General features: G+C 51.4%; 1 protein-coding gene across 1 annotated transcript in view; it reads right to left on the minus strand.

The window, feature by feature from the left end:
* Window positions 1–8,278: 8,278 nt before the first annotated feature.
* The window catches only part of LOC140366108 (homeobox protein EMX1-like), a 20,327-nt gene continuing 20,074 nt past the window's right edge, over window positions 8,279–8,531 (minus strand). Inside the window, exon 3 of the mRNA XM_072452780.1 lies at window positions 8,279–8,531. This exon is cut by the window's right edge and continues 199 nt beyond it. The gene's annotated coding sequence lies outside the window, so the exon portion shown is untranslated.

The following is an 8,531-nucleotide window of genomic DNA, read 5'->3' on the forward strand; positions in this document are numbered from 1 at the left end:
CCTCTTCTCTCCTCCTTTTTTAACCATTTTGCATCTCAATCTTACCAACATTTCTCCCAATGGCGTCACTTTCATTCCACACATAACGTGCAGTGTGTGGAGTTAGGAATGAATGATAAATTATGAATATTAGGCTATTTGTGCAGCAGCTGCATTGTTCCTTTTGCAATTAAACAGTGATTGTAGAATAGGCATAGTCTGTCTTTAGTTCATTATTAATTCAAACTAGGACTCAACTATCACCTCTCGCATCCAGAGTTTGAGATGTGCAGCTACAAGCAACTGTTCAAGCAAATGCAGAGAGCAGAGGCACAGCTGAGCAAACCAACATTGGTCTGGACTGGGAAGAAATACTGAACTTTCCTGCTGGAAAATCTCCAGCGATGGAAATGATAGATGTGTAATTATGGAATGTCCTTTTAGCTGCAGCATAAGAAGCAATTCCACTGAGATGGAAGCGGCGGCGTCGACTCTCAAAGACTGAACTAACATAACTTTGGACATTTACATAATGGAAAAGTGATTTTTGCACTGAATTTGAAAACTGTCATGGGTTCGTTTTAGACTCGAGTGAAAGAAATATGTCCAGTGTAGGATAGTTTAACAGTGTATGTACATGACTCAAACAGAACTTACAGCATCTGCCCGTGACCCAAGGAGATGCTCAACTGACCCGGCTCACGTGGGATTGATCTGTGTCTCACTCTGAATCTCCGAAAGCCGTCGGGATGTTGAAAATACTTCGAGCTGATTGGTCAGAACAGCAGAAGAAGCAGAAAGTCTAAATTGTGTTGAATCCAGTGTTCAGAAAGGCACAGTCCTCTGTCTCATCCACAAATGTACAAAGTGCTATTGTCCTTTTTAAAAAAACAGAGTAGTCAGTATTTTTCCTAAAATAAGCGAAGAACGGCCTTTGGCTCCGCCCTGTTTGTTTGGAGTTGTTTTGACTTACACCCAAACCACAATGCTGCTCTGTGATTGGTTCCAGTCCCTGTGATTGGCCCGTTAAATCAGAATCAGAAAAGGGTTTATTACCATTTGTCAATAAACAAAATTTACAGACATAAGAACTTGTCCTGATGATTCATGCAACACAAACAACAAAACAGTGAACAATGAACACTAAACGGAATTCTATTATAAAGTATAAAGTTATGTAGTGCAATAGGAAGTGGTGGTATGTACATAATAAAGTATAAAGTATAAAGTTATGTAGTCCAATAGGAAGTGACAGTGCCGTGAGTGAAGGTGCTTAGGCAGTGGGAGGTTCTGGTCCACTGTTGCAGACCTAACAAGATGGATTCTCAAGAGTTTGCGAACTCATAAAAATCTTGAGAATTCCTCTGGTAAAGTTCGCTCTAAACTTTCCCCCCACAATGATTGAGCCCCCCCTTAAATACCCCTTAGCCCCTCCCCTGGGAAAACCAAACAGGAAGTAGCCACAAAGTCATGATGCACCTTTAACTTAACATTCATTACATGGACATTACAATAACAATTACAGTGGGAACAATCATTAATCACAAAAATACACATTCAATGAAATGTCCCGGTCCTCTGGATGACCTGGAGGGTCGCGCGCTGTACACGGGCGGAGCAGGTTTGGCCCCTGAACCGGAGCAACAGCAGCAGCAGGAGGAGGTGAGTTTGTGGTGCGGTTAAAACTGTTAAAAAGAGAAAAGAAACATGTGCGCTCTATCTATTAAGCACAGTACTTCCTCTAATGTTTATTTATTCACAAACCATTTCAATAAATACATTTCACTGAATAAATATAGAATTTAGTTGTCCACCAGGAAAAGCAATAACATTCTAAGCTCGTTTGAAAGGCCCCAAATGAGCAAAGCCTGTGTAAAACGCTGATCCCTGCCTGTCGTCTCCTGTCGTCTCCTGTCTCCCTGATGTCTGTGTGCCGTCGCGCTGTTGCCAAGGAGACGCCAGTGTGGTGTTACTGTCGGTGACCGATGATGGAGGACAGATGGAGGAAAGTGTGGAGGTGCGCAGACGGTGCAACCCAGAGGACGTGCATCAGAAGGAAGAGACAGCTACGTGACTAAAAACACACTTACACTTTCTTTTTTTTATTTTCCATAAGCCAAACCAGAAGGATGGGACAAATGCAGAGGACTTAAGTTTAGTGCACTTAATTAAAGGGGGTTCCTAAGGGGGGGTTAAGGGGGGGAGGGGGTTAAGCGACAGGACAATACAATGAAGCCATAAATCTAAATATCCTTTAAAAAAAGAACCCCCTTTAATTAAGAGCACTAAACTTAAGTTCTCTGCATTTGACCCATCCTTCTGGTTTGGCTTGTGGACTGAGTAAGCCTCCTGAGCCGCAGTGGTCAGACTCAGCAGGGAAACACGTCAGGCGAGGCACAAGCTGAGTGATCCAGTGAAACTATGATTGTTCGAAGGGTCAATGTTAAGAAAAGCGACCTTAGGACCACAGTCACAGGAGCAGGAGCAGGAGCAGGAGCAGATCATCTACTAAGTTCACACCCTCATGCTCTGCTCAGCTGTGACTCCCACCACTGACCTTTTCAATATTTAGTTTTTACATCTAATTTGCCTGGTGGATTGAAACTACAGATGTGTTGCCTGTCCGGCCTCTGCGGGGGCAGGTCCGACCTCTGCGGGGGCAGGTCCGGCCTCTGCAGGGGCAGGTCCGACCTCTGCAGGGGCAGGTCCGGCCTGTGCAGGGGCAGGTCCGGTCAGGGGCAGGTCCGGCCTGTGCAGGGGCAGGTCCGGTCAGGGGCAGGTCCGGTCAGGGGCAGGTCCGGCCTCTCAAGGGGCAGGTCCGGCCTCTACAGGGGCAGGTCCGGTCAGGGGCAGGTCCGGTCAGGGGCAGGTCCGGCCTGTGCAGGGGCAGGTCCGGTCAGGGGCAGGTCCGGTCAGGAGCAGGTCCGGTCAGGGGCAGGTCCGGCCTGTGCAGGGGCAGGTCCGGTCAGGGGCAGGTCCGGCCTGTGCAGGGGCAGGTCCGGTCAGGGGCAGGTCCGGTCAGGGGCAGGTCCGGCCTGTGCAGGGGCAGGTCCGGCCTCTGCAGGGGCAGGTCCGGTCAGGGACAGGTCCGGTCAGGGGCAGGTCCGGCCTGTGCAGGGGCAGGTCCGGTCAGGGGCAGGTCCGGCCTGTGCAGGGGCAGGTCCGGCCTCTACAGGGGCAGGTCCGGTCAGGGGCAGGTCCGGCCTGTGCAGGGGCAGGTCCGGTCAGGGGCAGGTCCGGTCAGGAGCAGGTCCGGTCAGGGGCAGGTCCGGCCTGTGCAGGGGCAGGTCCGGTCAGGGGCAGGTCCGGCCTCTCAAGGGGCAGGTCCGGCCTCTACAGGGGCAGGTCCGGTCAGGGGCAGGTCCGGTCAGGGGCAGGTCCGGTCAGGGGCAGGTTCGGCCTCTCAAGGGGCAGGTCCGGCCTCTACAGGGGCAGGTCCGGTCAGGGGCAGGTCCGGTCAGGGGCAGGTCCGGCCTGTGCAGGGGCAGGTCCGGCCTCTGCAGGGGCAGGTCCGGTCAGGGACAGGTCCGGTCAGGGGCAGGTCCGGCCTGTGCAGGGGCAGGTCCGGTCAGGGGCAGGTCCGGCCTGTGCAGGGGCAGGTCCGGTCAGGGGCAGGTCCGGTCAGGAGCAGGTCCGGTCAGGGGCAGGTCCGGCCTGTGCAGGGGCAGGTCCGGTCAGGGGCAGGTCCGGTCAGGGGCAGGTCCGGCCTGTGCAGGGGCAGGTCCGGCCTGTGCAGGGGCAGGTCCGGCCTCTACAGGGGCAGGTCCGGTCAGGGGCAGGTCCGGCCTGTGCAGGGGCAGGTCCGGTCAGGGGCAGGTCCGGTCAGGGGCAGGTCCGGTCAGGGGCAGGTCCGGCCTGTGCAGGGGCAGGTCCGGTCAGGGGCAGGTCCGGCCTGTGCAGGGGCAGGTCCGGCCTCTACAGGGGCAGGTCCGGTCAGGGGCAGGTCCGGCCTGTGCAGGGGCAGGTCCGGTCAGGGGCAGGTCCGGTCAGGAGCAGGTCCGGTCAGGGGCAGGTCCGGCCTGTGCAGGGGCAGGTCCGGTCAGGGGCAGGTCCGGCCTCTCAAGGGGCAGGTCCGGCCTCTACAGGGGCAGGTCCGGTCAGGGGCAGGTCCGGTCAGGGGCAGGTCCGGTCAGGGGCAGGTCCGGCCTGTGCAGGGGCAGGTCCGGCCTCTGCAGGGGCAGGTCCGGTCAGGGACAGGTCCGGTCAGGGGCAGGTCCGGCCTGTGCAGGGGCAGGTCCGGTCAGGGGCAGGTCCGGCCTGTGCAGGGGCAGGTCCGGTCAGGGGCAGGTCCGGTCAGGAGCAGGTCCGGTCAGGGGCAGGTCCGGCCTGTGCAGGGGCAGGTCCGGTCAGGGGCAGGTCCGGCCTCTCAAGGGGCAGGTCCGGCCTCTACAGGGGCAGGTCCGGTCAGGGGCAGGTCCGGTCAGGGGCAGGTCCGGTCAGGGGCAGGTCCGGCCTGTGCAGGGGCAGGTCCGGCCTCTGCAGGGGCAGGTCCGGTCAGGGACAGGTCCGGTCAGGGGCAGGTCCGGCCTGTGCAGGGGCAGGTCCGGTCAGGGGCAGGTCCGGCCTGTGCAGGGGCAGGTCCGGTCAGGGGCAGGTCCGGTCAGGAGCAGGTCCGGTCAGGGGCAGGTCCGGCCTGTGCAGGGGCAGGTCCGGTCAGGGGCAGGTCCGGCCTCTCAAGGGGCAGGTCCGGCCTCTACAGGGGCAGGTCCGGTCAGGGGCAGGTCCGGTCAGGGGCAGGTCCGGTCAGGGGCAGGTCCGGCCTGTGCAGGGGCAGGTCCGGCCTCTGCAGGGGCAGGTCCGGTCAGGGACAGGTCCGGTCAGGGGCAGGTCCGGCCTGTGCAGGGGCAGGTCCGGTCAGGGGCAGGTCCGGCCTGTGCAGGGGCAGGTCCGGCCTCTACAGGGGCAGGTCCGGTCAGGGGCAGGTCCGGCCTGTGCAGGGGCAGGTCCGGTCAGGGGCAGGTCCGGTCAGGAGCAGGTCCGGTCAGGGGCAGGTCCGGCCTGTGCAGGGGCAGGTCCGGTCAGGGGCAGGTCCGGCCTCTCAAGGGGCAGGTCCGGCCTCTACAGGGGCAGGTCCGGTCAGGGGCAGGTCCGGTCAGGGGCAGGTCCGGTCAGGGGCAGGTCCGGCCTGTGCAGGGGCAGGTCCGGCCTCCAGGGCTCCATGGGAAACAGGCACAAAACTGTTTTGGGCGACACACATTATCTTTAACAAAAAAAATCTTTTACAAATCATTTTTATTCAACATAATTAAATATTTTTCCAAAACACAGAAAACAATGAAGCCATAAATCAATACAGTTAGTGCATTTGACAATTTGAAAATGAAAAAATATCTCTAATAAACAAGTGCTACATAATGAAATACAGTGAGGTAAGTCTGTCAGGAAGAAACATCCAAACAAGGAGGAACTAACAATACACAAGATTATTTTTAATAATAATATTATTATTAATATTATGTACACAGCAATGCATAGAATACTTTTTACATCGGACATTTTTTTATGTTTTAGAAAAGAGTCAAAACAGATCAACCAAGTCCTTTTGATTCGAATATTTTATAAAAGAATATTTGCCCAAGTTTTCTGCCAGAAAAGTTATATTGCCGTGTGTTTTCCATGACACGCTGCTGTTTCATGTTAACAGGACCAGTAATGACAGAAACATGAACCATAAATCAGGTTTTCAGCTCAACAGAACCACAATCTGACTCGATACATTGAATTCTACCTGAGAATTTACAGAAGTGGAGATTTTTATGTAAACGTCAGGCCAATGATTCATTTCTAATTTGTGGGGTTTTGGGAGGATCTTTCTCCATTCAAAAGTTCTAATATTTTGATTTGAATTGCGCTGTCACTATAACAATGTGGGACCGCCAGGAATCCCCAAGAATATTTAGAAAATTGATCACCACTTTCAGTAAATAACTGAAACATCCAAACTAAATGCTGATGATTTATATATTTTTATATATTTTCTTAGAATTTCCAGTCTAAAATGTAATAACAATGTTTTGCGCTAAAAAACTGTAGTATCTGTGGTAAATTGGGTAAAGAATTTGTTAATGAAATGCAAAACTAACAAGTATTCATCCCGTAAAAAACAATAATCCAGTGTGTACTTCACTAAATCACTAAATGAAGAATAATCATCAATAAAACACATTTGTAAATGGTTTTGCTTTAAAGTGGTGCTTTCATTTTCTAATATTCTGAGGTGAATCCATGTTTCTCCACTGAAATCACATGATGTTCTGGAGTAGGTTGTGTTCACGTTTAGGCTCTGGAGGGCCAAAGACAATTTTCCAGACGTTTCCAGACATTGGGCTTTACAATGAAATATCTCAAAGGTAAATTCACAAACGTTGAAGCTGATGATTTCTTTTAGTGCCTTGACCCCAGAACATGTACAAAAGAGCCTGTTGTGGTGTGATGTGACGCACCATGAAGCTGGGACAGGGACCATCCACAGAGACCCAGAGACAACAGCTGATAAAAGACACTCCAGTTTCTTATTAAAGGGCCAATATCATGAAAGATCGACTTTTCTGAAATGTTAACCTTCTTACAGTGGTGTTGGTGCCCCGTATATTCTCTCTAAGCTGAGCGTACCGTCCAGTCAGGCCCAGACCAGGGACAACAAAGAGCTTGAAGAGTGCATAACGGCGCTGCGCTGTATTCATCATTCTATAACTTATCATTTGTGATATTTATGCACATGAAGGTTGTTTTATTATGGTTATGTGGATAGTAACGCGACTCCAGTACACTCGTTTTGAAGTTTATTAGTTACGAATCTGGCCATTCACAGAATGCACCAGACCACGCCCTCAATTTGATCACACCTCTTTTTTAGAATTCAGCCCCTGCAAGATGTGATGTTAACATTCCCACCTGGGGAAAAATATGGCCCCAAGTCTCACTCTGGGTCCAGGACACAGGGCTTAGCTCGACGCACCGCGATGATGTATGAAATTTATTTCCGATGTACCGCTGTGTACCGGCGCTGACCGGCGCTGACCGGCGCTGATCGGTGCTGATCGGTGCACGCCTCTGACTCTGTTTGAACCCCCACCATCTCCACTCAAGGCTACGTGAGTGGGCGGGGAACGTCTGCTCACACTGAGACCTCGGGGTGGACGAGGGAGGCGGATCGCTCTTCTGGAGGGTGAAGTGTATCTCAAACTAAGCTCCGGGTTTGTGAGCGTCCAAGATATGAGTGATATTTCATAACTGTTATGTCATGTTATGTTATATTATGTTTTGTCATGTTATAGGTGTTGCACAACACTTAATATTATCAACAATGTCCTTAGGGTGGACGATGAAATGGTGAAAATATCATAATATTGGATCTGTTATAGATTGAATCATGTCAATGCCCTGTACTACGAGCCTAACCAAAGGGTTTGTGGTTCATGTTCCTCTGTCATTGTTGTTAGCTGCTATGCCCTTAGCTGTGGGGGAAATATTCTCTTACATTTAGACTCCACAATGACTTGACTTTATGTTGTTCCGTTTCCGTTTGGCACCAAATCCACAAACTGAACCAATCGTCTCTGTCACTGGCTCAGATCAAATGTGTCCAGTGGTTTTGCTTTTTATGGACATTCTTACTCGTGTATTCAAGCTGCACTAAATCTGGTACAACCAAAACCAAATCTGAAACCACTTTCAACTATTAGGCTTAAATAAGTAGAGTAGTAGCAATCTGGATTTGCCCGTCTCCATGGAGATGTTATTGCTTTGCCTGTAATATTCCACTTCAAATGTTACATAGTGCCCCTTTAACTTAAACCTAAACCTAATTTGAGCCATAGCCTAAATGAGGATTAAACCAGGACTAAACTAGGAACTAAACTAGAAGCCAAACGAGGCCTAAACCAATAAACCAAGGGCAATTATAAACCTTTATTCAACCAGGAACATCCCACTGAGAATCCTGGCCCCAGTGGAGCAGACACAGGGAGAACATGCAAACTCCACGGAATTTAAACCCAGGACCTTCTTCCTGTGACCATGGACCATGGCCTAAACCAGGACTAAACCAGGACTAAACCAGAGACTCAAACATGGCCTAAACCAGGACTAAACCAGGACTAAACCAGAGACTCAAACATGACCAAAACCAAGACTAAACTTGTGCTCAATCTGGATTTGACCGATTTATATACAAGGGATTGCTAAATGATTTAATTGTAAAGATTTAAACCTGGCACAGCCCCAAATTCAAGCCGCTCTAACCCAAGACACCCCTCGATTGTCATTGGTCCATCGCATGAACATAAACAGTGCATTTCTCGCCACAGTCGGAGCTCCTGCAGACTCGTGCGTGATCTCGCGGCGCCGCCATCTTGCATTTTCACCCCGTTGTTGTCCACTTTGGCCTCATAGATCTGCCCTTTTGGCCCTCACTCCGGATCCCTGCTCACACTGTGCGCGTGATGCTGCAAGTCGGTCGCGTTTACAGCCCCAAGGTTTTGCGTTCTAGCCCCGTTCCTGTGCATTTTTGTCCGCACAAGTGTGTCTCCGTTTCGACCCCGCCGCCTCTG

Source organism: Eucyclogobius newberryi, unplaced genomic scaffold, assembly GCF_026437365.1.
Source record: "Eucyclogobius newberryi isolate DKJ021-1_F unplaced genomic scaffold, fEucNew1.0.hap1 SCAF_19, whole genome shotgun sequence".
NCBI classification, from domain to species: domain Eukaryota; kingdom Metazoa; phylum Chordata; class Actinopteri; order Gobiiformes; family Gobiidae; genus Eucyclogobius; species Eucyclogobius newberryi.